The following is a 22,704-nucleotide window of genomic DNA, read 5'->3' on the forward strand; positions in this document are numbered from 1 at the left end:
TTGCGAGAAACAATATGGCCCAAAATTTTGCCTTGTCTTACCATGAATTTGCACTTGTCAAGATTCAAGCATATACGATAAACTTGACACTTTTGAAACACAAGTCTGAGGTGTTCTATATGATCATCATGCTCGTGTGAGTGAACACATAAATCATCCATGAAGATCTCAAGAAATAGCCTAAGGTACTCCTTGAATACATGACTCATTAACCGCTGCTGAAAGGTTGCAGGTGCATTTGTTAGACCAAATGGCATAACATGATAGGCAAAGATGCCATCTTCAGTAGTAAAGGCTGTCTTGGGTCGATCCTTCGGATCAATTAACACTTGATTGTAACCGGAGAATCCATCCAAGAAACTATATGCCTTTTTCCCTGCAACTCGTTCCAAAACATGATCCGTGATTGGAAGTGGATAATGATCACGTACTGTAGCTGCATTTACCTTCTTGAGGTTTACACATACTCGAAGTTTTTCATTTTTCTTGGGCACCACTACAATAGGGGAGACCCATTCAGTGTGTTCAATCTCATAGATAAATTTTACCTCTAACAGCTTGTCTATTTCTTCTTTTATCTTTCGTGCAAAATTCTCATTGTAAGTATGAGGACGTTGCTTGGAAGGCTTTGCATCCTCTCGCAATGGAATTGTATGTGCTGACATATGCTTGGATCAACTCCTTTGAGGTCTTTATAACTCCAAGCAAAAACATCGCGATACTCCTTTATTGTTTGAATTAATAACTTCTCGTCATCTAAGGACAAGTCAGTGGCAATCCACACATAGCGAGGCTCTTTTCTTGGCTCAGCGATATCAATTTTTTTTGCATCTTCTGGACCATTATATGAGACCCCTGGCATGCTTGGCTTTTGTCGCATGGGCTGTTGAAGAACAATCTTCCGATCTTGAAGAGTGTACTGTGTGAAGTTGGGGGGAACATTGAGACCTTGTTCTTGTCCACTTGAGTCATCACTAATTGAAGACCATGTGGTTTTGAGCACTCTTTTGCAATCTTGCATCAGAGTTTTTCGTTCAACCTTTATCTTTGCGCTTTCGACACTCTCTTTTGAATCTGTTTGAGACTTTAGTTTTTGTTTTGGTTTCTTTGTTTTTTTGCGATTTTTGCTAACAATTTTTAGCTTTTCTTCTGGTTGGAATCCATCTGATCGTTTTACTTGGTCTTTGATACTATCTTGTGCTTGGACATAGTATAGATATCCATTCTTTCCTGAGAAGTGAGGTGGTGGTCAAGAGTGTTCATTCTTAAACTCCTCGTCTTCTTTTTGTATTCTCTCACATCGTTCCCTCTCATCTTGTTTACGGATTCTCTTATGGCTCTTACTGCATTTACGTTTAGGTCGGCTTCGAGGGATCTCTACTTGAACCTCTCTTCCTCTCAAGAGTAGGCGTGTCTTTCCTAAATCTTCCTCGGGGATTATCACATCATCATCAAAATCAGAGTCCCATCCATCTTCCTTATCAGCATCATTAGCAGATTAGAGTGTTAAATCCTCCACCGAGACTTCCTCTACATGAAGTGCTGTGGATGCTTCCCCATAGTACAAATCATCTAGAAGGTCACGTGGTTGTACCATTCGTATAGGAATAATGTCATATCCATCTGAGTTACAAAATTGAATTGGCTGAGGTAAAGCGCATGTCGATAATGTTGCAAGGACATGACTCCATTCTAGGGGATCAATTAAGTGCTCAGGAAAGGGTTGTGGAATGTATGGCTCATCTGATACACTTCGATTACCCTTAAGTTTCTCAATGTTGAAATCCTTACATGAGGCTCCACACATCCACACAGATCTTCTCGCCCATCTGACAATGTAACTCTTGAGCCCTCAGATGAAGCAGAATCAAACTCATCTATTGGAGACCGCGTTACATCACGATATGAGTGATTCTTTAGGTTGACCCTTGTGATGACAGAATCATGTCGGAGGTACAAATAATTGTATCTCCAGTCTTGAATCATTTGAAATTGTCGCATGAATGGTCTACCCAATATCACTTCATAGTTTGGATGCTTTCCAAAATCCACTACTGCAAATGTGTGCTCATATTCAATCCCACATGTGGTGACCAATATGTTCTCTAGCAGCCCAATGGGATGTTCTAAGCTTCCATCTGCCAGCTGCAAGCGCATCCTTGTACTCCTAATAGCTAGTTTGCCCCACTTCTCCCAAATGGACCTTGTCACAATGCCCACTCCTGCACCACTATCAAGTATTGCAGTTGAAGCTACTTTTTGCACTTCTAATGGGAGGGTAGCATTTCCCTGATCGTCCTCACAAAATTTTCCTACTTTGTTGATAGGAACTGGCATAACATGCTTTGTCTCAGGGTGTATAGTACATTGATGGTGACCCTTTTGTAGCAATACCTGCTCTGACAAACATGTGGCAATAGCATTCCACAACTCTAGTCGAAGCTTTATCAAATCAAGCAAAGGTAAGGTACAAGCCACTGGTGCTGAACAAAATAGCTTGCACGATACCTATATCCATCTCCTTTGTCAACCTTCTATGCATGGAGGGTATCCTCAAGGTTTGAGAACAGTTCTCATATTCTCCCAAATAAGATGGTAATGTTTTCATTGTATGCTTACTTCTAGGAGAAACAATTGTTTGAACTTCCTCTTGGATGCTTGGGCGTCTAAAGTTGTTTTCTGTGTCCCTGGTAAAATCCACTTCAGAGAATGGAGGTGAAATAATAGAGGACATATTCTCATTAACTTTCTCATGAACTGCTACCCACATCTCATTTGCCATGTCCTCGTTAGCATCAATAACTTCATCATTGTATGGGAAGGCGAGACTAGGTGGTGGCAAAATGCCTTCTTTTAATGGGGTGTCAATTGGTGCAGACTTCTCGCTATGAGCTTGTGAGATCAGCTCACTTTTCATTTCCCAACTTGATGACACTTCTGGTATGGTTTCTAATGTTGGCTTAAGAGAGGTGGGGCCCCAAGGGATAGGTGGAGGTGGGTCCTCAAGTATTGATTGAGCTTCCCTAATGAGTTGCTGATGTAGAGCTAGATTGATCTTGTCCTCACGAGGGTTTGGGTATTCTTGAAGCTTCTTGGGTAGCTCAGATAAAGCTGCAATGCGACTTCTATGAGCATCAATGATGGCATCTAGAGTCTCGTTCACCTTATCCACAAAAACAAAACCCCCAGAACTATCCTCGGTTGTACTAGCCTCATCTTGTTTAGCACTAGGCCCAAGTTGAGGTTGATGCTTCTCATGCACTTCTTGGGATGTAAAAGCTTGATCCTTCATGTTTTGTTTAGAGACTTCTTGAGAACTAGTGGATGCACTCTTAGTTTGCTTGTTGGGGTTCTTTTTCCTCTGAGTGGTCCTTTTTCTTTTGGAATGTAGGGTCTTGTCCACTAGATTTGCCTTTGCATCCCTAGTTCGAGGTGTCTCATCGGTCTGCATTTCGGCATTTCGTGTCTATGATCTAGTCATGACTCTAAGTGGCACGACATCCTCATTCTCTGATGAAGGTGGTGATGGAACTGCCTCTACAAAGTTGAGTGAGACCTTTGGTTGAGAGGTGCCTTCCTCATGTGGTTTCAGCAACAAACAATCCTTTGGAAAGTGTTCTACACAACACCCTAGACAATATCTTTCAATTGTGGAAACTGTGGTATTGTTGTATTGGATCAAACTGCTTGCCTTTGGCGATGTGGACAATCATGAGCCCAATGGGGTTCTCCGCACTCATAACAGGGGACCATTAGTTTGGCTTCTACTTTCCTTTGCTGTCATTGACCTGAGGGGCCTAGAGTCCTAGGTTGGTAGCCGCCTAGCAACATCAAAGAATTTTGTTCCCCCGGTTGAGGCTCTAGTGCTTGGCTTGGATATGCGGGACTTTCAAAGAGATTATAGGCTTGGATGAATATGATGCATATTCCTCTTCCACATAGCTTGGGTTTACCAAGTCTCTACACATATTTGAATTTCGTAGTCAACAAATCTCACAGGAGCTGTCCCAGGAGCAGGAGGTTGAGCTCCAAGTATAGGTCGTGCTTGCTCTTGTGCCATCGATGGCTTACGTTCAAAATTAGTATACTGTTGATGCATTTGTGGAGCCATTACATACCTTTGCTGCTCATGCTCTTGTCTCATTCTTGCAATGTGAGTACATTCCTGTATGGTGTGGGTAAAATTCCAAGCACAGGCCTGGCATCACTTCTTTGTGGGTTGGTTTGTGACTAGAGGAGAAAAGGTATTACATTCTTCGGTTTTATGGTTACCGTCACATGCTCCACAAAGATGAGGACTTGTAGGTAGTACACTCCTCATTTGCTGCTGTTGTTGTGGCTGCATGGGTGGGCGATAGGTTTGTCCCAATCTCCTTAGTACTAGGTTAGCTATCTGGTCTAGATTTACTAGTGCGCTAGATCCTGAACTTTGGTCATCGCCCCACTGATCTCTAGGTTGCACCTCAGGGCCAGTACCATCTTGGAATTTGAAATTATCTGTGAAATCCATAGCATCATGGCAACACTCATTGAAATTTGTATGCTTCTTTGCATAGAGATGTGTGTGCAGTGTTGAATTTTTGAGTCCTTTTAAGAAGAGAGAAATTAATCGACTCTCAGTGGGCTTCTCATCTTCTGGGCAACGATTAATGTACTGCTTCATCTTATTTACACAGTCTCTAACACTCTCAGTCTCGCCTTGCTTGAAAGAGTAGATGTTTGCTACTGTGTCATGCTGAATCTCCATCAAGGAAAAAGCAGCAATGAATCTCTCTTCCAAAACTCGTAAAGAAGATTTGTCTAAAGCCTCTAGTGCGTGAAACCAAGCAAGGGCCTTTCCCTCAAGAGTGAGCCCAAATCCTTCAATTTGCGTATGCTTGTCAGTCACTTGCTCAGCTCGAACTACTTGCCAGTCACTTGCTCAGCTCGAACTGCTTGCCTAAATGCTGCTACATGGTCATATGGATCTCCCGACCCTTCGTACTTCTTCACCAGTTTCTGAAGAGTTGATGGCCTTACTCGTCTTGAATACGCATCATCATTCTGTTACGAAACCATAGATCCTAATCTTAAAGAAAAAAAAGCTAAGTGATTAAGATAAGTGTGTGGAGAAAAACTAACATAGCAAGAGAGATAAATGGAGATGAGTCTACCATAACTTTCCTTATATTTTAAATGCATGCATAAAATATATGAAAGAGTTGAGGTGAATATCACTAAAAGATATATTAACTCTAGATGAATATCACTCCTTGATTATATTGTTTATTTGCCTTATCTTAAGATCACAAGAGCCTAGCACAATTATCTTTTAATTGTGAAAAAGATAACTGTCATACATAGGCTCTTGTGATCTTAACATGCATAAACAATATTGTAATGAATGCTTATAGTATATGCATAATCTTATGCCACAAGTATATGCTATGAGTTAATCTCTAATGGCTGATAGGGAACTCACATTGGAACATGTTTTTTACTAGATGCATCATGTACTCATTAGAAGAGAGGATAGGAATATCATCGACATAGAGGCCTATGAGAGCCCAACCATTGCTATGATGCAAGATATAAAGATTATGATCCGTGAGCAGCCTTTGCCATCCCCAAGAAAGAAGTCCATCATGCACGCATCGATACCATTGACAGGGTGATTGCTTCAAGCCATAAATGCAGCGTTGAAGGTTGCAAACGAAATGTGCATGTGATTGGGAGACAAAATATGGTGGTGGTTTCATGTAAATATCCTCTTCAAGCCTTCCATGAAGAAAGGCTGTTTTAATATCTATAGGATGAAGAGGTAAATTGAAATGTGGTGCTAATGCAACTATCAAATGGAATGATGCCATACCCAATACCGGGGAGGTCTCGTTGTACGACCTACAAGTCGAGCCTTGAAAAGATCCAAACTCCCATCGGCTTTGAAATTCTTCTTTAGGAGCCATTTGCACCCAACAATGTTATGGTTGGGCGGTGGTGGCACAAGTGCCCATGTATGTTGATCTTGGAGGGCCTCCATTTCTTGACTCATAGCCTCTATCCATTCAACCGAATGAGCACTATCAAGGGCTTCAGAGGCCCTCGGGCATTGAGGGTCTTCAAGAAGCTCCGACGGATCAGCATCCACCTTCTCAGCTTGAAGGATGACCGAGAAGCATGAAGTTCGGTAAATTTCTGCTAAGCTGTGATTGCGGCCACGTGTAGTACATTCCCCATCATCATGGAGGCTTGAAGAAGGGCCCGCGGCTGAAGTGGGTAGAGGAGTAGTGTTGGAACGAGGTGCTGGTGATGAAGAGGGAGAGATTGAAGAAGAGAGGTACATAGGGCACTCCAGGGTGAAGCCAGGTGGGAGGGAGAAGCTAGAAGGTATAGTGGCTCGAATGGAGGCACCATAAGGGGAAGAGGAGTGTCGTGCTACTGAAGTAGCCATGGGAAGACTTTGAGGAGAGTTTGCACGATCAAGAGGGCCAGTGTGTTGGGGAGAGTGTTGGCTTGTGGGTACTGAGGAGGAGGGACTGTGTGCATGAAGGGGTGAGGGGTTTGAAATAGGCGAATGAATGCTGCGCTAAAGTGGGGAGCTAGGGGACTGGTGGTCATGTAACTCGGTGGTTAGTTGAGAAGGTGGCGAGTTAGCATGGCGGCCCAACGACAGTTGCAGTGGGTGTGGTGGGCGAGTGAGCATGGCGGCTCAGGGATTGGCGCTGCTGCATAATGGCAGTCATGCGATGCCAGCTGTGAAGGGAGGGCAGAGGCGAATAGCAAGGGGTGGGAGAACCTGGCGAAGAGGGTGCCGACGGATGGAGATGTGTGCTGAAATATGGCCAAGCCGATAGTGCCATAGCAAGGTTTCCTCTTCTGCAGGAGTGTTGATAGTGGTAGAGGGGGCTTTTGCTGATGTAGAGGTATTTCAAAAAGGGTAAAGTTTGCCATCTTTAGGGCATACCAAGGTAAGTTTCTTGCCATGAGTATCTATGGCTATTATATGACATCCATCTTTGACAAATTTGAACTCAATGCCTTAATGAGCAAGCTCACTAATAGAGATGAGATTCTTCTTTAGATATAGTAGACCTTCTTGACTAAGGTAGATTTGCCATTAGGGAGAGTGATGACAACCTCTTCATAGCCTTTGGCTTGGTATCCAAGTTATCCGTGATCCACATGGAAGCTTTTTTTCTCTTTCACAAGAAAAATACATTGAAGAAATCCTAGCACATGCTAACATGTCTCAATCAACTTATGCCCCTACTCCTATGGTTACAAATGCTAAACTTGCTCCTGAGGATCTTCCCCACACTCACATAGATAGGAGCTTTATGCATGATATTCCATATGACCATACACTTGGGCAAATTCGGTATTGCATCACTTGCACTCGCATGGATGTGTGCTCCATAGGTCATATTCTTTCTCGAGCATTGCATGAGCCTCCCAAAGTCCATGGTATAGCCCTCAAAAGGTGCCTTAGATACCTCCATGCTACAAAGGCATATAGATTGACTTACTTTACAGGAGGGGGCCCTCGCTGCTTAGAGGCCTTCATAGATGCTGATTGGGGAGGACATGATCCTCACATGAGAAGCATCTCCGGTTATCTATACTTGCTCGCTGGTGGAGCTATCTCTTGGCAAACCAAGAGACAGCCTTTGATGGCCTCATCTACAATAGAAGCTAAATATGTTACCGCTTCCCTCTTCGCATGCGAAGCCTTATGGCTTCAACAACTTCTCAACCGGCTTCATCTTCCCTATGATATACCTCCTGTCACTATATTTTATGGATGACAAATCTACCATCACAATCGCCAAATCTCCCAAGGTATCCAGCAAGGTTAAACATGTTAACATCGCTTATCATATTCTCAAGCAGGTGGTCGAAGAGGCCTACATCAACATGCAATATGTCCGTATATGAAGGAGGACAGCATGGCCGACTTCCTCACCAAGCCCGTACCTCATGACAAGCCTCGAGCCTCCTGCCTTGGTGTTGGGATTCTTCTCAGTGTCCATTCGAGGGGGGAATCTTCAAAAGAAGAAGCATCACACAAAGATGCTTAATGCTAGGTCAAATGTCCACCTCTTTGCCTTAAGGGAGGATGTTAAGTGGTTAACGCTTCCAGGTGTCCATTTGAGTATGGACTCATGTGAACTCTAGGATTAGTTTTATTCTATCCATGTTTCTACGAGATGCTTTCCTATATTCGAGGAAAGCATACTGCTATTTCTATTCAAATATGTAACATGACTTGCCAACAGTCACTACTATTTGTAGTGATCCCACTTTGTATAAAGAGCCACACTCTCTATGGGTTGGGCTTTCCTCCCTGTGGGGTGGCCCTTCCCAAGCATGCTTCACCAAGTTGGGGCTATTGTCCCTGCTCATAGACGATGTCTGGAAGAAGCCTACAGTAAATGCTCCCTATGATGGGGCTGATCTCCTTGATGGAGACGATGATGAAGATGAAGGCGCACTGCAGCCTCAGCCCGCAAAACAAGGGCAACCACAAGACAAAGGTGAAGGCCCACTCATGCCGAGTCAAGGAGATGCGGAAGAGATAGACCTGTAGCCCCAAGAAAGTGGGCACAAGGACAAAGGTGAAGGCCCACTCCTGCCAAGTCAAGGAGATGCAGAAGAGAAAGACCTACAGCCCCAATAAAGTGGGTAAAAAGACAAAGGCGAAGGCCCACTCCTACCAAGTTGAGGAGCAACAGTGGGGGATTTTGAGCCCCTAATTCAGACCGATGAAACTCTCTGCCCTATGACAAAGGGCATCAAAATGGCAAAGCATCCAATGACCTGCAACCTGAAGAACAAGGTGGCGTGCTCCTGCCAGGCTACATAGAGATGAAAATGAGGGCGTACTGCTAGGTCTAAGAATGAAGTTACTACAATTTCTTGTGGTCCTCTTCCTTGGCTATGGAGGATTTAAACATCATCATTCTACACGTAATTTCTACTTTTCTGATACTTGTGTCCTCCAAATCTCCCTTCAGGTGCTGCCCAGACCCTATCCTCGGGTCAAGAAGAAGACCTCCCTTCTTCTGTGCACCACCATAAATACACCCTTTCATCCTGGGGAGAAAGGGCTTCTTTCGTGCCGGTGAAGATGACCAAGACTACGAAGATGATGCTACAGATAAACGCAACAATGACGCTGCATCCTCTGATGCTCTAGAAGAACAACATGAAGATGATGCTCATCACGAAGATGATGTTGGTGATTCTAGCAAGGATCATGCTGGTGATACACATGATTTGGACGAAGAACAAGATGATGGAATTGATGAAGATGAGGAAGGAAGTGGCAACAACAGTGATGAAGATGATGTTGCAGAGCTCCCGCGATGAAGAAGCCTCAGAGGGTGACCAGCAAGAAGAAGATCATGATGGTGATGAATCTGAAGATGACAATGATAAAGAGAACACAGAAGATGTAGCTGATGCAGATGAAGAACATTCAGATGATGAAGATGGAAGTGATACTGTTTTGGTGATGCCAATGATGACCAGCAGGATGGTGCTAATGATCCAGACGACGTTGATAATTTCAACATTTAGCTGACTATGGTATTGATCTGTATAGCCTTGACATTATAACCTCTCCAATCTCTCATATTCTGGTTCTTCTTTTTACTCCCTTGAGGGGGAGTAATGGTGGACAAGCTCGTGGTGAAAAAGAATATCGGAGGTGCTCGTGATGAAAAGAATATTGGAGGTCACGTCTAGATGCAGCCATATGTAGCAGGATCAAAAATGAAAGACAAAAGTATTTATGCTACTGATCATACACGCACTCCTTGATCCGTGTTGAATGCATTTGCATATTGAATCTTTATAGCATATAGATAACGTATATATGCGAAACAAACAAACGGGGGTGCATCTCTGTTTTCGTTTGCATTAGTAATAAAATGTATCCCTGTCAAGACCTTTCTGGTCTTACTACGGAATGTAGGAATAATAAGACCACTAAGGTCTTGCCACCTGGCGAAACCCCAACGGTCACGGTCATGCAATGCATGTAACCGTTCATCTCTGTATATATTTCCAATAAAGATAATAAACATACAATTTAGGTTTTGTTCGTATCTGCGTACTCTGACAGACGGGATTTCCTATTTTACCACACCCTCGTACCTTTGTAGTTATATATCTCCACACCTGCAGAGAAAGCAGTATCGATACGAAAGTGTGGAGATACCTGCATGCGCTCCAAAGTCACCCCAGATCTGTTTCTTACTAGCTGGTCTTTCCACTCCTCCTAATCGCCTTAAAGCTTCAACGCACTTCCACGTTCCCGTATAACTCTTCTCTGTTTCGACGATTCCAATTGTTCAATTGAGCCGGTGTGCAACGGAACCTGATGGCAAAATAATAACCACCCTTTATTTCAAGACTAAGATTGAAAATAACCTGTCGTGTTTAAATTTTTGCTTGCCTTGAAATTGATGGCCGAGATTTTTGGAAATATTAGCTATATTTAAACCCTGCTTCATTTTCAACGTCACAATCGCTATTGCCAAGCAATGGTTCTTGCTAGCTAGACTCTCCACCCGTGCACGACTCACAATTTAACACGCTTAGTGTTTCGGTTACATCATTATAAGGTTATAGTGCCCTAGTCAAAATAATTAATTAATTGATTGTTTTTTTTCGTAGAAATAGGAAAATATATTAAAAAAGGATGAGATTACAGCGCCCCATCAGGAAGGTCCATGGGGGGACCCTTAAGACAGCTAAGCAAATAAGAGGCCTTAGCTACAAACCAAAAGCACTCACAGAAGAGAACATCGAACTGAACCAAACCATAGACACAGAGACAGATGGCAGAGAATCCAGTGGCCTGAGGGTGAACCACCTGTATACGATGCAATGTACATGACTGAAATGGTGTGATGTTCCCCTCAAAAATCCTCAGTGGACTAAACACAATGATCAGCATAATGAAGCCTTCTGTGGCATTCCTTCTCCAAACCTTGACACATGCTTGCCCTACTGTTGGAGATAGAAGAACTCAGCACTTTCCTCCACTTCCTCCACGGAAGAACCTACCAGCGACTAGCTTTCGAACGTTCGCCTCTAGGTTGAATTTGCTTGGCTAACTTGAGAATACTGTCAAGAAATAGAAAGAAATTGTGATTAGTTTTTATGTCATAGAGGGCTTCATTCCTTTGTTTCCAGACATGCCACAATAGGAGACATCTGACAGACTGCCAAGTTAAGGGGTCTAGTTGATGACATTCCCCTAAAAGCACTTCTTTTCAGCTGAGCGGGAAAGCTTCTAATCTTCTCAAAGGCATCATTAAGCACTCTCAGGAACTGTTTTGTGTCTGGGCATGAGTAAAAGAGATGAGAAACAGTCTCCAGATTTGCTTTGCAATGAGGGCCTATACCATTCCCGTGTCCCAACTTCCGGGCCCTCTCCTTCGTCCAAATTGCTTTGTGGACCACAAGCCATACCAAAATTGCATGCTTCCTTTCTTGGGAAAAGGCCCAAATAATTTGAAGCGAAATGACCATTGATGCTTATTCCAGTTCAGAGACCACCTTTTGTTGAGTTTGAGATCCAAGTTGGTTGCAATATGTGGGTTTGGAAGATTGACAAGGTTCATTGAAGATCCCCATCTAAGAGCTTTTGAAAACTCTTTATAATCACATTTACCCGCATGAGGAATGACAACATTCAATTCATTACATCTTTGCACAATAAGCTCAACACCACCCCGCTGTAAGGAGAACTTGTTACTTATTTGAACACTGTTTAACATACCAGACGAGTCGCATAGGTCTGCCCACACCTTCACCCCTGCTTTGAAACAAGAAAAGCCAATCTGTAAGTGATCATTGGAAATAGGCTTAACCAGATGACCAAACCAAACTGAATCAGCTGCATACGTATATCGGCCCCTCTTGGTATACATCTAGAAGGAAAAGAGATTTTTGAAGCCCATCCATGACTCCCACATTCTGCAGCAGAGCTTGCTGCCAGTAGGAGAGAAGTGGGCCATAGAGAAAAGAACCTCGTTGAGTGAGAACCCTTTCCAAGCTCTTTTGTTTTTTAAACAAAATTTGTCCACATTTCTTTTAAGCAGGTCTGCCCAAACATCCTTGGAGAGGATGGCCCTTTGAATCCATTTTGCTGCAAGTTTTTCTGCCAGCATTCCGATGTTGATGATGCCCAAACCACCCTGTTCTTTGTTTATATAGCATACATGAAAGGCCACCTTGCTGATCTTTCTTCTGTCTAAGCAACCTCCCCATAGGAAGTTCCCCATGATTGTATTCATGGAGTTCAATTGGGTTTTGGAGGGTCTCCAGCAGGCTAGAAAATAGAACACAGAGGGAATAATGAAGTGGTTAAGTACAAAAGCTCGAGAAGCAACACCCATATTTATATGACTCCATTTCAAAACCTGGTTTTTGAGCTTCTGCATAACGAATCCCATCTCTGTTTTTGACAGAAATATTAAACCCCATGGGTATGCCTAACAGCCTGAAAACTACCCCTTCCAAAATAGCCTTACAACCGGCGGCCAATATTACTGGAGGAGGCACCCCTTCAAAAACTCTGAAACTAGTCTTAGCATGATTGATTTGGGAACCACTGGCTAAACAGAAAGTATCCAGGCAAGCCATGAAGTGGGCCGCAGTCTGAAACTCATTACGAAGTAGGGCATTGGTGTCATCAGCGAAAAGTTACAGACGTAAGGGTTCAGCTCTGTTAGGGACAGAGATGCCCTTGATATTGTTGTTGGATATTTCCTCATTCACCAACCACCCCAGGGCATCAGCAACAATGGCAAAAAGCAGGGGAGACAAAGGGCACCCTTGTCTTATAGACTTCTTCAAAGGAAAAGTATCTATAAGGGACCCGTTAACAGCAACCCTTGAGGAAGCATTCCCCAAGAGGGTTTGAACATATTTAATACCGTATTAGGTACTATGGGAAAAATCCCGCATTATGGGAATTTTGAAATTGAGAGGTTTCATGTATTATGGGAATTTCCCACTTAATGTGGGAAAACTTATTGTGGAATTTCTTAATATAGAACGGAGGAAGGTAGTGTTGATAATCACCGTTCAAACAAAAAAGTGGTATTAGTATTTGTGCATAAACATATTTGAAAGGAGTTTGATAATCATGTAGGAAGGTGGTGTTGATAAACACCATTAATAAGAAAGTGGTATTTGTTTCTTTGCAAGGACTTGCACTAATTGAGTTGTACACTGCACAAAATTTATGAAACAATTGAACAAATAAGATAGAAACATTATTATATCAAAAAAATGTAGGAGGCACAAAGAAAAATTTCATTCAATAAGTGAAAATAAAAAATAAAGAAGACACCAAAGTACATCTCTTTTGGATATTAGAGTTATAACCTAAAAATCCACATTGTCAATATTGAATCTACAAATGCTACTCCTCATTGAAGGAACCATCAATATGAGCTTCATCCTCACAAGCCAAGCCTAAGCATGCTTTTGCTTTACGAGCTTCCTTTTCTGGTATCTTGATTCTTTTGTGTGGTGGTGGATTCCTTGGTTCCACGACCAAAGAATTGCATCAGCATTTTCCCATACTTGTTGTTCTGCCTCATTAATTTGCCAATATCCCTTCCAACAATCAGCATAAGCTTGAGCATCTGTCGAACCTTTCTTCCTTACACAAGGTCCCTAATATTGAATCAAGAGTTTCTTGAAATTTGGTGATGTAGGCTCATCATCAATATCCGATTAAGCCATAGCAAGCGAAACTGGATAGATGTTTGTGTCATCTGGGTGCAACATGACAAAGTGTCCTTGCTGAACATGTAGCATAGGGCTAAATGCCTCCCTTGGTTTATCCCGTGTAGGCCCACAATAATGATCATTATGTTCTTCAATACGTAAGAATCTTTGTGCCTGCAATTGTTCAACATTCATATCATCTAATTGATGGGACCCTTCAGATTTTGGCCAAAAATCTGTGTACATTCTTGCCTCTGATTGTATTGGTTTTCCAAGCTCTTCGATTACATTACTCCAATAATCTATCACGGGCCTATAATATCTTGGCACAAATGAACCATTACTTGGATTCTACCAAAATTTTATGTAACCTTTCAATCCTGATATTACTTCTACATGCATCTTTATATGCTCAGCCATTGGTAGTAGAGGTGGATCTCCTTTTGGTAACCTTGGTTTACCTTCACTGTCTGCCTTCCAAAGACGGATACCTCCACTCCAATTACGAATAGCTACACGTGCCTTAAATTGCATTACCGGTGTGTCTCCTTCCATGACGAACCTGAATAGAAGTGGTTTGGAGTGACCTATAAGTGCTTCTTGCCCATCACAAATGTAGCCATCACAATATGCCTTGAAGTCAAGGACCTCTGTAAGCAAGAAGGGAGTTGGAGAAGAAGTTGAGCTGGTTCTTAAAGTATCCATCAAATGTGGTAAAGTATAGGTTTGCCCCACTCTTAATTTCTCTGAAAACCTGCTAAACATGGCATCTATATCCTCATGTGTATGTCCGACCATTAGAAATCCCAACTGTACAGTTTTGAAAGCACCCCGTGCAACAAGCAATGACAAATAGGCAAATAAGTACCGATTTTTATTTTCTCTAGCACAATTATCTAGTTGTAGCAACAAGTTTTCTAGCAACTTGTGAAATGAGGAAACCCAATTCATTGTGTCTCCCTGATTTATACATGGCTCAACAATGGGATCTTTACCATCACTCATATTGTGGTTGTCTAAAGCTGTCCTTAAATTTAAATAATGTAGAAGTGAAACATTGTTCCTTGGAAGCCCATTTGTTACTAGATCACCAAGAGGATGCTTATCCATCCTCTCTAAGCTATGTAAACAACTTGCGATTGAGCCAATTGTTAGATTGGGATCAGATGGCCATAAACCATTCAAAATAAAGTGTCCATAATGACCTTCTGCATGTCCATGAGTGATCATACCAATCAATGCAATTGGTAAATTATATCCCGAATTCACACCCTTGGGAAGGACCCGTAGTTTGGGAATGGCTGTTTTCTTTTGATCCATCTTGTCATGGATGATGCATACATACTTTTGTGATGGGTTTCTAAAAATATGCGCCGTGGATAGTATAAGCTCCTGCAACTTTGTTGTTGTTGCATGTGAATATCTCTTTCACTAAGGAGCCTTGCTTATTCTTCTAGACTAGGTTTGGCTTCTCGTTTTGCCTTGAGACCACTACACAAGGTGCACTTGGAGATTGCCTTTATTAGGGACACTTGTGGGTACTCTTTATTCCAAATTCTACTAAAACGATGACTTTGATAGCCTCTTTTCATGTCCCAACTACTCAAGTGTTGCGTTGATTTCATTTAAAATGTCAACTTGCTTGAATATTGATGGAATCGACAACCTGGTTTCCCTTAAGCCATCTAGCATTGTTCTACTTTTGTGTGGTGCAGGCTCGGAGTTCATGTTCACAAATTCATCAAGTAGTGCTCTTGCCTCACTAGTATGTCGTAGGCCTCTCCTCAATACCCCTGTGTTTCCATGCAGATATTGACACACACCGGACTCAAACTTTTCCCTGTAACGGTAAAAGGATGTCTTTGGTATACCATGCTCTGCAACAAACAATCACCCCATTTAACCTAAATTCATATTTAATTTTTTGAGCTGAATCACGATGCCAAGCGATAGAAAGCACATCATATACATAATTTGTACGAGACTCCTGAGATTGTCCCCAAAAGTCTTGTCGTATCCTCATTAGTACATCATGATCGATTAGCTGACAACATTTTTTTGTTCCAACAATCAATGGATGAAATCCTTTGAACTGATTCACGTGACATATAAAAGGCAGAAGCTGGTTGTGGTCTCTACTTTGGAATCCTGTTTATGAACGTGTAATGTCTTTTTGTAGAGGTTTGGGCAACATTTACCTCATTAGTTACATCTCCATCATTATCCTCATTACATACATCAGCATGTTCAGCATGCATGCCATTAAGCGGAACATAGCGTTATAATGGGCTCCCATCCAGCATTGTCAGCTGTTTAATAGGCCATTTAACTAGGGTGATACTATCCACTTGCGGCATAGTTTGAAATTCATTTGCACTTTCAATAGCCACACCCACACAATCATCACAAAGTTGTTGAAAGTTGACACATTCAAATGGAAACACATATAAGATAGTCCCTTGATTGATAGTCTGCATCATGCTCTCATCCTTTAGAAGAACCATCTCATTCTTCCAAGATTGTCAGATTTGCATGTCAAGTTCTGGAGATGTTATCGGTATTGCATCTACAATTGGAGGCTCCATAGGCTCTTCTTGATCTACATCACTACATCTTTCACTTCACTCTCCAAATTCCAGCTCCCTTGTGAAAGGCCTTAAAAGCATTTTTGGCCAACGAACATTACTCCATAATGCATTTTTTAGATAAATGCTATCCATTGTAGGGAATGGTAGTTCCACATCCTTCAAGCATTCCTCGGGGGGGTCACTATATGTAAATCTTCTATATCACGTACGTTCAAGGCCTATTTAAAAAGTCCCTTATCTGTGAATTTTTTAGTGAATATAATGTATCCTTTCCTATTCAAATCTGTAGTTTTTTTTTAAAAATACTATAAATAAATCCCCTCTGTAAATATATTTTTGTAAGTTTTAAATATTTAAAATGTCCTTCTGTTGAACCCACGTGATACTTACATATTTATACGAGTGACCCCCCCGAGAAGCATTCCTCCACAAGTTTAAATGACACATTTCCTTGAGCAATCTTTATTCCACTACAAGTGGAATTTGGATCAATTCTACACACGCAGCCAATACCAACAGAATCATTGTTCAACATCATGTAGACCCTCCCTCCAGATTGGAAATCCATCCTGCACATAATTATGTTAGACTTGTTAAACTAGTAATCAAATCTAGCAAGCAATTTTTTTAAAGATTGGAACCTACATCAGACTCTACCATGAAGTATAGCTCTACCATGTGGTCGAGCTAGAACTAGCTCTATCATATGATAGAGATAGAACCAATTGAAAACTATCTCTACTATGTGGTGGACTTCAAAGCATTCTAGCGATACCATGGTGTCTAGATAGATTATTGTGATATAGCTCTACCACATGGTAGAGCTAGATCAAAGCATTCTAGCTCCACCACATGATATAGTTACATTGATGCATTCTACCTCCACCACATGGTAGAGCTAGACTTCAAAACATTCTAATGCTACCATGGGGTTTAGATAGAATACTTTGATATAGCTCTACCAGATAGTAGAGCTAGATCAATGCATGCTAGCTCCACCAGATAGTAGAGCTAGTTCAATATATTCTAGCTCCACCACATGGTAGAGCTAGACCTCTAGGCATTCTAGGTCCGCAACATGGTTTATGGTACAGCTCGATTGATGCATTCTAACTCCACCACATGGTAGAGCTAGACCTGAAAGTTCTACGATGTGGTCTAGGTAGAATACAGCTCTACCACGTGGTAGAGCTAGATCAAATACTTTGAGGTCTAGCTCTACCATGTGGTGGAGCGAGAATTGCATTTAAGTTCTAGCTCTACCATGTGGTGGAGCTAGAATGCATCAATCTAATTGTGTACCATGCAGATCAACAAAACCAAATACTCCAAGAAGAGACCTACTTCACATGACAAGAACCAAGGAGCTAGAATTGCATTTGATCTTGCTCTACCACGTGGTAGAGCTGTATTCTACCTAGACCACATCGTAGAGCTAGAATTATTTGAGGTCTAGCTCTACCATGTGGTGGAGCTAATGCAGATCAATAAAACCAATTACTCCAAGAAGAGACCTATTTCACATGATGAGAACCAAGGATCTAGAAAAAAGGTCAAACTCTATTAGTCCTAAAAATCTATATAAACTTGTAGTCTCTCATTCAATGCAATAGAAGTGTTTATGTAATCATGGTTTGTGTGTGAATTGATCTTCCCTAGTCCTTGATACCTAACAATCTATGGTAGGAATCAATGTTTCAAATTCTGGGCTTGTTATAGGAATTGCATCTGTAATTGGAGGATCAGAATGATCCCCTTCTTCATCACCGCTATAGCTTTCGTTTGATCAAATTAAGTTGCCATTCATGATAGTAGATTGCAAAATAATCTTTGGCCATTGAACGACACTCCATAATGAATCTTGGAGAGATGAAGTATCCATTGTAGGAAAAGGTAGGACCACATCTTTCAAACATTCCTCCACTAGTATGGATACATTTCCTTGCCCTATGTTTGTACCAAAATCCCCTTGAATTTATACATATACTTTAACCTATAATAAAAGCTATAATTAAACTTATAAGCTTACAGTTATATTTATTAAATAAGCTATAATATAGTAGCATTAAAATAAGCTTTTATTAACTATAAGTTACTATAAGCTATATAGTTATAAATATATAATTTAAGTTACTATAAGTTACTATAGTTATAGTTGTAGGTTAATATATAGGTTAATGTATATAATTTAAGTCACTATAGGTTATTTATAAACTTTAAATTATATAGGTTTATATATAAATAGGTTTGATTTATATACCTATAGAAAGTTTATAAATAAGATATATAAAGTATAATTATAAACTATAAATAGACTTTAAGTTACTATAGTGAACCTATTAAACCTATAAGCCTATTTATATATATCTTTAAGTCTATTTATATAATCAAACCTATAGTTACTATAGTTAATCTATTAAACCTATAAGCCTATTTATATATCTTTCAGTTACTATAGTTAACCTATTCAACCTATAAGCTTATTTATATATATCTTTAAGCCTATTTATATATACAAACCTACAAGCCTATTAATTATAAACTTTAAGCCTATTTATATAACTATAAAAGCTATATTTATATAATCAAACCTATAAGCCTATCGATTATAACTTTATATTACCTATTTATAAAGGTTTATTTATAAACTATAGGTTATTTATAAACTTAAATTATATGGGTTTATATATAAATAGGTTTGATTTATATAGCTTTATAGACTTTATATAGCTATATAAAGTCTATAAATAAGTAAAGTATAATTGTAAACTATAAACATGCTTTAAGTTACTATAGTTAACCTATTAAACCTATAAGAATATTTAAATATAGCTTTAATCCTATTTAAATAATCAAACCTATAAGCCTATTAATTATAAACTTTATAGTAATTATAAATAGGCGTTATAAATAGGTTATATAAAGTATATGTATAATTATAAATAGGTTCAAATTTAAAGGGAGAGAGGGAAGGTTGTGGGTGTGGGAAGGATGTAGAGAGGGAGAGGAGGGTAGGTAAAAAAATCCCATAAATCAAAAAGTGTGTGTGCAAACTAAGGATATATATATAATATTGGTTCCCCCCTACTATCAAAAGACCTGGGACCTGGGCCTTGGCTTGGGCTTGGGCTTGGGCTTGATCGCATCCTTCTGCCGCTCCCCTCTCAGGTCAATCTCTCTGCTGGTCTTTTTCGCTTCACGGCCTATCGCTCGCCTCTCTCTCCCATCCGGGCTGCGGGCTGGGCCAGCCATGCCCACCGCTAACCTCTCTCTCCCTCGCGATTCCGCTCCCGTGCACACACATGGCAATCTCTCTCTCTCTGCTCCATCTTCCACCGCCATAGCTAGGCTCCTTCATTCAAATTTCAAATTTGAATTTCCCTCCCTCCAGTTAAGGGGCCATTCCCACATGCCACTTCCACAAACACTAGGGTCTTTTCACATTACACTTAAAAAAAGACCGCCCACCAAGACATATTGCAAAAATTAACGAACAACAAAACTTTTCTTGACTTCCCCGAAACCCTACCACGTTATAACTTATCCCGAATTGCTGTGGCCACCATAGAACCTTGCACAGAGAACAGGTCCATGTGGGTGCGACAGCAGGTGCGGGTGCGATAGCAGATCCACAAGTAGGTGCGGACACCATAGCAAGTGCGCGCACAGGTGCAGGTGCACATACCAGTGTGTTTTGTTCTTTCCCATTTTCTTGGTCCCTCTCTATCGTCCCTGTGCAAGATTCTTGACTATCTACTGCTTTTGCTCTCTACTGGCCTGTACCAGCTTTTCACTACCCAATCTTCTTGCCCGTATCCGTTTCAATATCTTCTCCCCCGTATCAATTTCAACATCACCATTACTAAGAAGTGTAACCCAAATCTGTATCACGTTTTTTCTCTTCAACCACTCTTGATTTTTTGAATTCTTGCATACTTTTATTTTCTACTCTATGTCAATGTGTATGATCTGAATTTTAATTGACATGTTCAAAACTTTAAATCTAATCATAGATAATGATTTAATATGAGACAAAAATATATGTACCTTATTGTATCGTTGAATTTGATAATGGATGCGTTGATGTCCAAGTGCTAGTTGTCAATGACAAGATGGGAAAGTAGGTTTGTATTACGTAAGCGACATGGACGTCAAGGAAAATTTGAAAAAGAGCAAGACCATTTTAAATTCTTAGAGGGCGGGATAATTTGAATTTAAAATTGGGCGGGATAATTTGAATGCTCTACCACATGCTAGAGCTGGAGAAATGCATTCTAGCTCTACCACATGGTAGAGCTGGAGTTGAAATGACTTAAACTAGTGCAAGATGACTTGAAATGACAAACCATCCATCTAGTATCGTACCTCTATCTTGACTTGAAGAGTCAAAAATCACCTACTCTTACCTACTAGGCCTTTCAAGGTTCTATGCTATGGCTGACCTTATTAGTCACACCCATTTAAGTCTAGCTCACCACATGGTTCCACCCCAGCTAGACTTTAGAGCATTCTAGCTCTACCATGTGGTACAGCTACATTTATGCAACAAAAGATTTGTGAGACAATCTGGGTATGCATAGTGAATTGATTCTTCTCTTTGTGTGGGTGTCTTCAAATAAGCGCTGCTTGTGTCCCAATGGTAGCCAAGAACATTGCTAAGCCGGCTATGGAAGCTCCCTTGTCCTAGAGCATGCACAAAAGACTCCTCTCCACCTTCTTCATAGCATAGCTTCTCCCCTCTCTCCTTGCTTGAAATTGTACTTTCCTACCTTCTCTCCATAATAGAAGAAGGTTCATTGCTCAATACATGCAAGCAACGAGCGTTCCAGATGCACCAAACGGTGATGCTGGCAATGGTGGAAAACATCTGGCAATGAAGAGCCAATTCAAACATATACTCAAGATAGCATAAGGGAGCCTCCTATGAGCATGGATTGCGGACCTGAGTTGCGAGCTGTGCATTTGATCTAGCTCTCCCACATGGTAGAGCTAGACCTCAAATGCAATTCTAGCTCCACCACCACATGGTAGAGCTAGACCTCAAAGCATTCTAGCTCTACGATGCGGTCTAGGTTGGATATAGCTCTACCACGTGGTAGAGCTAGATCAAATGCAATTCTAGCTTCTTGGTTCTTGTCATGTGAAGCAGATCTCTTCTTGGAGTAATTGATTTTGTTGATCTGCATGGTACACAACTAGATCGATGCATTCTAGCTCCACCACATGGTAGAGCTAGATCGAATGCAATTGTAGCTCCTTGGTTCTCATCATGTGAAGTAGGTCTCTTCTTAGAGTAATTGGTTTTGTTGATCTGCATGGTACACAGCTAGATCTGGGTTGCTTGCCACACATTTGTCCATGTATGATTCGAATTTCATGCCTCTTCGGCGCCGTTTGGGCCACGGTTGGAAATTTCCGTCATTTGGCACGCTCGTGTATCTTTTTGGGAGAACCCGGATTCGAACAGTTAGAAGTTCAGGATCCGGGACCCCATTAGAGAACAGACCACATGAACCTGTGCTAGGGAAGTTGCTCTATGTCCACATCACTTCGTGCATGGATTTGGGCATCGCAATCACTTCTCCCAGCGCGTCAAAGTTGGGTCCCGATGAAGATAGTACAAAATCACCATAACAAAGTTTCGGATCCGAAATGAGTCCGAATCGCATTTGAACACAACAAGAAAGATCCGGGTTGCTTGCCACACATTTGTCCATGCATGATTCGAATTTCATGCCTCTTCGGCGCCGTTTGGGCCACGGTTGGAAATTTTTGCCATTTGGCACGCTCGTGCATCTTTTTTGAGAACCCGGATTCAGACAGTTAGAAGTTGAGGATCCGGGACCCCATCAGAGAACAGACCATAGTGGCTTGTGTTAGGAAAGTTGCTCTATGTTCATATTACTCCGTGCATGGATTTAGGCATCACAATCATTTCTCCCAGCGTGTCAAAGTTGGGTCCCGGCGAAGATAGTGCAAAATCGCCATAACAGAGTTTCGGATCCGAAATGAGTCGGAATCGCATCTGAACACAACAAGAAATATCCGGGTTTCTTGCCACACATTTGTCCATGTTGATTCGAATTTCATGCCTCTTCCGCACTGTTTGGGCCAGTGTTAAAAATTTCCGCCATTTGCTATGCTCGTGCATCTTTTTCGAGAACCCGGATTTGGACAGCTAGAAGTTGAAGATCCGGGACCCCATCAAAGAACGGACCACACGGACTTGTGCTAGGGAAGTTGCTCTATGTTGACATCACTCTGTGCATGCATTTGGGCATCACAATCACTTCTTCTAGCGCGTCAAAGTTGGGTTCGGGCGAAGATAGTGCAAAATCACCATAACAGAGTTTCGGATCCGAAATGAGCCCAAATCACATCTGAA

The sequence above is a fragment of the Cibotium barometz genome, chromosome 48, assembly GCF_041138505.1.
Source record: "Cibotium barometz isolate CiBa-2024 chromosome 48, ASM4113850v1, whole genome shotgun sequence".
NCBI lineage: Eukaryota > Viridiplantae > Streptophyta > Polypodiopsida > Cyatheales > Cibotiaceae > Cibotium > Cibotium barometz.